Source organism: Euleptes europaea, chromosome 13 (genome assembly GCF_029931775.1).
Source record: "Euleptes europaea isolate rEulEur1 chromosome 13, rEulEur1.hap1, whole genome shotgun sequence".
NCBI classification, from domain to species: Eukaryota; Metazoa; Chordata; class Lepidosauria; order Squamata; family Sphaerodactylidae; genus Euleptes; species Euleptes europaea.
The window spans coordinates 19,374,886-19,383,426 of NC_079324.1; the positions used below are offsets into that span (position 1 = coordinate 19,374,886).

At 48.6% G+C, this 8,541-nt stretch overlaps 1 long non-coding RNA gene across 1 annotated transcript; it reads left to right on the plus strand.

Moving 5' to 3' along the window:
- Window positions 1-337: 337 nt before the first annotated feature.
- LOC130486558 (uncharacterized) lies at window positions 338-8,263 on the plus strand. Its single transcript, XR_008933743.1, has 4 exons — window positions 338-479; window positions 2,661-2,701; window positions 3,547-3,652; window positions 8,225-8,263. It is a non-coding gene; the product is annotated as an uncharacterized LOC130486558 (long non-coding RNA).
- The last annotated feature ends 278 nt before the right edge of the window (window positions 8,264-8,541 follow it).

Genomic DNA, 8,541 nt, shown 5'->3' on the forward strand with positions numbered 1-8,541 from the left:
ATTTTACATTTGGTCCATCCTGCTGGGGGGAGGATGGGGCCTCCGCCTTCCCCTGAACCATTTTCCAGGTCCAAAACAGCCCGGGGTGTGCTTCCCCCCTTATTGCAGGGTTGCCTGTGCGGAATTCAGTGCCCCTGCAGCCCTGCACTGGGGTGAAAGACGCCCTCCTGCGGAACCCTGATCTGACTCTCTAAACATCACATCTCGTTTCAATCTGGAGAAACGTCAGACATAATGCAAGCTTGTAATTCTGTGTTCTCCCTAATAAGTGAGCAGAACGTTTATGTTTGGAAACCTTCTTTTTTAAACATGAAATTTAGATTTTGTGCCTACGGATTTTAACTTGGTGGACAACGCAGTGGGGTTCGTACCTGATGATGTGCAACCTGCCGCATTACGCCAGTCTCGAAATCTGAACTCCGCTCTCTCTGTCCTGGAAGGAGGAATTAATCAGATGCAGAAGGCTGGACGGTGGACTGGTTAGTACGGGCATGCAGTTTACAGTCTCCTCCTCTGTGTTTTTCCCACCCCCAGTAAGAAGCCCACTGGTAATGTGGCAGAACAGCAGATTCCTAGCCTTCCAACCGTGTCATGGTTCTGTTTTAAGTACACAGTCTAGAGAACCACAACTTTGTAAAGTATCTCCAGTCTTCATTATGCAATTATTAGTAGTCACATAGTAGCTAGTAACCACTCATTAGTTTTTGACAATGTGTTCAGTTGCATCTTTGCAGCATTGAAATGGGGGTAGGGTTGCCAGGTCCCCCTTGGCTACTTGTGGGGGATGATGGGTAGGGTTGTCAGATCCAGGTTGGGAAACTCGTGGAGGTTTGGGGATGGAGCCTGGGGAGGGGAGGGACCTCAGTGGGGGTACAATGCCATAGAGTCCACCCTCCAAAGTATTAATTTTATCTAGGGGAACTGATGCCTGGAGATGAGCTGTAATTCCAGGGGATGCCCAGGTCCCACCTGGAGGCTGGCATCCTTAAATGAGGGAGAGATGCCAAAACAAGATCTTTCCGTATTAGGTTTTCAACTGTATAACTGTAATATTTAGCACTTTTCTGGGGCTCAAGGCAGATTACAAAGAATAAGTCAATATAATCAACAGGATGGGGTATCCAATAAACAATTCAATAGGGTTTGAAATCTAGAACCAACCAGAAATCTGAAACAGAGGTGAAGCAATTCATATGATGCATTAAACGATGCAAGATTTATATAGCAGGAATCTACTTAAAGCAACAGAGAGTACAAACGATACTTGAAGTGCTTCTCACCCATTCAATAATTGTAAAAACAGCTCTATGAGGTAGGCCAGAAGATTAAAGAGCAGGTATAGTTAAATCTGAAAGATATAGCCTTGCCATAGAACCAGGCTACATGTTGCACTGGGAGATGTGTGACGGATCGTTTCACTTTCTTTCAGGTAGATGCAGCTGTGCATTGGAGGAGGGTGGTGCTTTAATCAGGGAGGTGGCACAAAGGCTGCCCTGCTCCCCCCTCTGACCCCCCAAACTATGAAACAGTTTGACTGTCAGATCATCTGCAGAGTTTGTGGATGGACTGTGGTTTGAACAGGGGGCTTCCAAGTGACAGTTTGTGCCCTTAACAACTAAACTGATCTAACTCTGTGTTGTCCTGCATCTAGCTATTGCAATTGCTAACCTTTAAATAAGAATACTGTGTAACACGTGTGTCACATACATGCATTGATTGTACGTAGTATACATGAACTTGGAGAGGGTGGCTCGAGGGTAAAGCATTGGTTTTGCATACAGAAGGCCCCTGGTTCAATCCCTGCCATCTCCAGTCAAAAGGATCATGTAGCAGATGAGAAAGCCACTAGCCAGGACCCTGGACAGCTGCTGCTGGTCACAGTAGACATACTGTCACTTAGCGCAATGGTCTTAATTGGTACAACGCAACTCTGTGTGGCCACGTAGTGATGATGAGAATGAGGTGGGTTGCAGAAGGACCCCATTTCAAATCTTGTCTATGCCCCAACCTCACTAGTTAGCGAGCGTTGTGGTTAAGAGTGACGAACTCTACGATTCCCCACTCCTCCTCATGAAGCCTGCTGGGTGACCTTGGGCTAGTCACAGTTCTCTCTGAACTCTCTCAGCCTCACCTACCTCACAGGGTGCCTGTTGTAGGGAGAGGAAGGGAAGGCAATTGTAAGCCGGTTTGAGACTCCTTAAAGGTAGAGAAAATCGGGGTGTAAAAACCAACTCTTCTTCTTTAGGAAAACCTCTCCCAGCCTCAGCCCAACCCTATCTACAATATGGGGGGGGGGGCTATCTTACAGAGCTATTGTAAGGATTACAACAATATGATGTTTGTGTAGGACTATGAAGATTGAAATTGCTGATTTGTTGTTACCGGTTTGCATATGCTTATCCCCCTATGGTATGTAAAGGTAGACATAAAAGTCTGCACCTGTTCAGAAAGTCTTGGTGTAATAGCCCTTCTTGACAAAGGGGCCTAAATCCCATTCACAGTTCCATTGGGCCTGATCTTCTTAAAACTTTATCCTCAGCAGTTCTGCCTGCTTTTCTTGCAAAATAACTGACCAGTTGTTTTCTACAGAAAAATAACTATTTTGCTGTTTGTGGTGGCATTTCAAGATATATCTTGTATTATTATTATTTTTATTACAGGAGGCAAAGAATCACTACAGGATGAGACCCCAGAAAATATGGTAAGTGTTTAAGACAGGACCTTCAGCGGATCAAAATGGAGACACTTTAAGGTTGCCAACCTCCAGGTATTAGCTGCAGATCTCCTGCTATTACAACTGATCTCCAGCCGATAGAGATCAGTTCCCCTGGAGAAAATGGCCGCTTTGGCAATTGGACTCTATGGCATTGAAGTCTCTCCCCTCCCCAAACCCCGCCCTCCTCAGGCTCCGCCCCAAAAAACTTCAGCCCGTGATGAAGACGGACCTGGCAACCCGAAGACACTTGTGTATGCCTTCCCATAGTCTCAAATCAGGGCCTCGGTCACAGGGTTATCCATGGGTCCCTCTGCTGCAGCTTCCCTCCCCCCCCAATTGTGGTAGGGTTGCTAGCTTCAGGTTGGGGAACTCCTGGAGATTTGGGGGTGGAACCAAGGGAAGACAGGGACCTCAGTGGGGTGCAATGCCAGAGAGTCCACCCTCCAAAGCATCCATTTTCTCCAGGGGAACTGATCTCAGTAGTCAGGGGATGAGCTGTAATTCTGGAGAACCCCAAGGTCCCTAAATTGTGGCCACATTCCTGCCCCCCAGTCATGGCTCCATCCCCCCCCCAACTTTTGGGCACCTCCCTCCATTTATAGTACAGTGAAGGGAGCCCAGCATGCCTTTCTAACACTTCTGTTAGCTCACAAGTGCTAGCAAGGAGAAAGGAAAAGGTCTTTGTAACAGCCTAAGGTCCTCCAGCCATTGGTGAGGGTAAGGTTGCTGACTCTCGGTTGGGAAATTCCTGGAGATTGGGGGTTGAGCCTGGGGAGGGTGGGGTTTGGGGAGGGGCATGGCCTCTTATTCATAGCATCCTTGCTTTTCAGGTGGAAGATGTGAAGACCATTTTGTGGAAGCTGGCAGCAGCGGACAAACTGCGGAGCCAGGCCTTTGTCAAAGCAGAGCAGTCTCCGCAGAAGCCAAGCAAGAGAGGTGAGCCATCTGGGGGACTCAGTAGCGTGTATGAAAACAAGAGGCATTGTGTGTGCTGGCCAGGCAAAATTTGGTCATTTTTTATTTTTTTATGCACCTGTGGCTAAAACGCACAGAAAAGAAATGTTACACAAAACATTTCTCTCTGATGTTCTAGTTTAGTGTCTTGAAGGATCACCTGCTCTTACACAAACTTCCTTACCGGTTATGCTCATTAACATCTGCAGCTGCCTTATACTTAGGGTTGCCATACTCCAGGTGGGGTCTGGAGAGCTCCTGGAATTACAACTGACCTGGAGAAAATCACTGCTTATAGAGTGGACTCTATGGCATTATACCCCACTGAGATCTCCCCAAACGCCAGCGTGGTTAAGTGGCTCTCTAATCTGGAGAACCGGTTTTGATTCCCCACTCCTCCACATGAAGCCTGCCGGGTCACCTTGGGCTAGTCACAGTTCAGAACTCTCTCCACCCCACCTACCTCACAAGGTGTCTGTTGTGGGGAGAGAAAGGGAAGGTGATTGTTAGCTGCTTTGAGACTCCTTAAAGGTAGAGAAAAGTGGGGTATAAAAACCAACCTTCTTCTCCTCTGCCCTCTCCAGGCTCCACCCCCCAAAATATCCAGGAATTTCTCCACCTGGAGTTGGCAACCATACCAGGCCCGTTGGTCATCCAGATTTTAGTATCTTTGGCTCTGATTAGCAGAAGCTCTTTTGCATTCAAGCAAAGAAGGGCTTTGTAACATATGACTTCCTAAAACTGGAAATGCTGGGGATTGAACCTGGGACCTACTCTGCCACTGAACCAAGACCATTAATTGAGAGAAGGTTTACACTGGATGCTGCCACTTTAGCCCACACTTCCATCAAAAGCACAGGAGAGCCAGCGTGGCATAGTGGTTAAGAGCGGCAGACTCTAATCTGGAGAACCGGGTTTGATTCCCCGCTCCACCACATTAGGGTTGCCAGCTCCAGGTGGTGGCTGGAGATCTCCTGGGGTTACAACTGATCTCCAGGTGATAGAGATCCCCCCTTCCCTCGATAAACACCACCTTCCTAGGGTTGCCAACCTCCAGGTACTAGCTGGAGATCTTCTGCTATTACAACTGATCTCCAGCCGATATAGATCAGTTCACCTGGAGAAAAAGGCCTCTTTGGCAATTGGGCTCTATGGCATCGAAGTCCCTCCCTTCCCCAAACCCTCCCCTCCTCAGGCTCTGCCCCAAAAACCTCCTGCCAGTGGCAAAGAGGGACTTGGCAACCCTACGCCCTCCTCAGGCTCCACCCCAAAATCTCCGAGTATTTCCCAACCTGGAGCTGGAACCCTACTGCAGGTGAGCAGCGGACGCTAATCTGGTGAACCGGGTTCCTCCACATGAAGCCTGCCAGGTGACCTTTTGCTAGTCACAGTTCTTTCTGAACTCTCTCAGCCTCACCTACCTTACAAGGCGTCTGTTGTGGGGAGGGGAAGGGAAGGAGACTGTAGGCCAGTTTGAGCCTCCTTAAAAAGGTAGAGAAAACTGGGGTATAAAAAAAACCCTCTTCTTCTCATGATCGTTCTCCTTTTGTTTTATCCTCCCAACAACCCTGTGAGGTAGAAAAGGCCAACAGCACAGGCAGGGATTTCAGTCAGGGTCTCCCCTGGTCCTGGTCGGAGACTATAAGCACACTGACATTCTTGCAATACGTTGGAAGGTGGTGACCAGTGACAGAGCCTTTTGTGTAGTGGCTCCCCGATTGTGGAGTGCCCTCCTGCCAGCAGTTTGCCTGCCCCCTAGCTTTTGAAGTTTTATGCTGTTTTTGTTAAGGATATATGCTTGGTTTAAGACAAACGTCTGTCTTGTTTTTGATTGTTGATGAAGCCAGCGTAATGTCTGAATTGATTTTCATTGGGTTATGTGTATACAGATGAGCCCCGTGGTGCAGAGTGGTAAGCTGCAGTACTGCAGTCCAAGCTCTGCTCACGACCTGAGTTCGATCCCGACGGAAGTCAGTTTCAGGTAGCCAGCTCAAGGTTGACTCAGCCTTCCATCCTTCCAAGGTCGGTAAAATGAGGACCCAGCTTGCTGGGGGTAAAGGGAAGATGACTGGGGAAGGCACTGGCAAACCACCCCGTAAACAAAGTCTGCCTAGGAAACGTCGGGATGTGACGTCATCCCATGAGTCAGGAATGACCCGGTGCTTGCACAGGGGACCTTTACCTTTTATGTGTATACATTCAGTTCTAAGCCACCTCCGTTCGATATAATAGAGATGAGATATAATTTTTTTAAAGACATACATGCAAACCACTTCTTATGGGGGAAGCATAGAGTGACATCCCATTCCTGCTGAGCTCCACCTCTGGTTGCCAGCTCTGGGTTGGGAAATACCTGGAGATTTTTGGGCCGGGGCCTGAGGAGGGAAGGGACTTCAATGTCTTCGAGTCCAATTGCCCAAGCGGCCATTTTCTCCAGGTGAACTGATCTCTATTGGCTGGGGGGTCAATTGTAATAGCAGGAGATCTCCAGCTAGTACCTCCTGGTTCCCCAGGCTGGAGCTGGTAAAGGAGGAGTGCCTGTCATTCAGGAGCCTTGCCCTGAGGGGAAGATAGCAACGCTAATCTCTTATTGTTTAATGCTAATCTGCTAATCGCAGGCTGGGCTGGCTCTTGTCTAGTTATCTCCTGTTCTGACAAGGCTGTGCTTTTGTTAGGTTTTCTGGTTAACAAAAGGAAGAATGTCCTGCCACAAACTCTGTGCTCTTGCCACTTATCCCAGAGGTTCCCACCTATGGCTAGCAAAAGTAGTTGAGAATGTAAAATGCTTTGTGGGAGGTGGTGGATGTGAGAGAGTATGAGTCAAGTCCTATCTCTTTACTTTGTTCTTCTTTTAATCTTCTTTTAATCCTGCCAGGTCCCTCTGCCATTCACTCATGCTCTGCCATTCACTTGTGGCCCTTCACTAGGGTTGCCAACCTCCAGGTTCTAGCTTGAGATTTCTTGCTATTACAACTGATCTCCAGCCAATAGAGATCAGTTCTCCTGGAGAAAATGGCTGCTTTGGCCATTGGACTTTATGACATTGAAGTCCCTCCCCTCCCCAAACCTTGCCCTCCTCAGGCTCCGCCCCAAAAATGTCCTGCCGATGGCAAAGAGGGACATGGCAACCCTACCGATCATGCTCTCTTGTCCTCACCTACTGCATGTTTGGGTTGCCAACCTCCCGGTGGGGGCTGAAGTTCTCCTGGAATCACAAGTGGTCTCCAGGCTACAAACATCACATATTTGTTTATTATTTATTTATTTAAAACAACTATTCCACTTCTGGAGAAAATGGCTGCTTTGGAAGGTGGACAGCATGGCATTATACCCTACATAGGTCCCTCCCCTCCCGAAACACCACTCTCCCAGGCTCCACCCTCAAATCTCCAGGGATTTACGAATCTGGAGTTGGCAACACTAGCTCACAGGGTTGTTGTGAAATGAAAATGGGGAGGGGAGAACTGTATTCTCCATTCTGAGCTCCAGGACGGTGCTTAGGGTTGCCAACTGCCAGGCAGTAGCAGAAAATCTCCTGCTGATGCAACTGATCTCCAGCCGATAGAGATCAGATCACCTGGAGAAAAATGGCCACTTCGGCAATTGAACTCTATGGCATTGAGGTCCCTCCCCAAACCCCGCCCTCCTCAAGCTCTGCCCCCAAAATCTCCCGCCGGTGGCCAAGAGGGACCTGGCAACCCTAATGGTGCTTGAGACTCATCCTTTGCTGCTTGCTTTTACAAGGAGATACCCTTTTGTTCCTCATTAGTAAGCAAGAAGAAGAGCAGCTGGTTTTTATATGCTGACTTTCTCTACCACTTAAGGAAGAATCAAACCGGCTTACAATTCCCTTCCCTTCCCCTTCCCACAACAGACACCCTGTGAGGTAGGTGGGGCTGAGAGAGCTCTAAGAGAGCTGTGACTCGCCCAAGGACATCCAGCTGGCTTCATGTGTAGGAGGGGGAAACCAACCTGGTTCACCACATTAGCGTCCTTCACTCATGTGGAGGAGTGGGGAATCAAACCTGGTTCTCCAGATCAGAGTCCACCGCTCCAAACCACCACTCTTAACCACTACACCACGCTGGCTCTCCACACAGCCAATCAGATCTCCAGTGGCCAATCAGAAGAAGAAGAGTTGGTTTTTATATGCCGGCTTTCTCTACCACTTAAGGGAGAAACAAACCGGCTTACAATCACCTTCCTTTCCCCTCCCCACAACAGACACCCTGTGAGGTAGGTGAGGTTGAGAGAGCTGTGACTAGCCCAAGGCCACCCAGCTGGCTTCATATGGAGGAGTGGTGAATCAAACCTGCTTCTCTAGATCAGAGTCCACCGTTCCAAACCACCACTCTTAACCACTACACCACGCTGGCTCACAAGCAGAACATATGAAGCTGTAGAACATATGAGGCCAGGGCTGGGGATTGAACCTAGGACTGTCTTAGTGCAAAGCAGATGCTCTGCCATTGAACCAAAGCTGGAGCCTTCTTAAGCATGAAAGCTGCTCCTAGCATCTTGCCATTAATGGTGTCCTTTCCCCTTCTTTGCCAGCTTGTTTCTGGAAGTATTGTGTCACCAACTGAGCTCAAGGCATGCATGTGTGGAGCCTGGGTTTTTTCCTCCCAGATCCTTCCTGGAGAATGCCTTCAAACCCAGCTGTCCAGAACATGGGTCCCCTACTTTCACCCAGCCTTCACCGCGCCAGCTGACCTACAAGAAGCCGCATCGCTTTGCTCACAGAAGAACACACATCGCATTGCATCGCACTGTAAATATGAGTCTTCAAATCATGATGACAGCCCTTCAGTGGCAAGCAGAAGCCATTTGTAAAACAGAGGCTGGCTTAGCTTACAGCACGACAGGCTGTC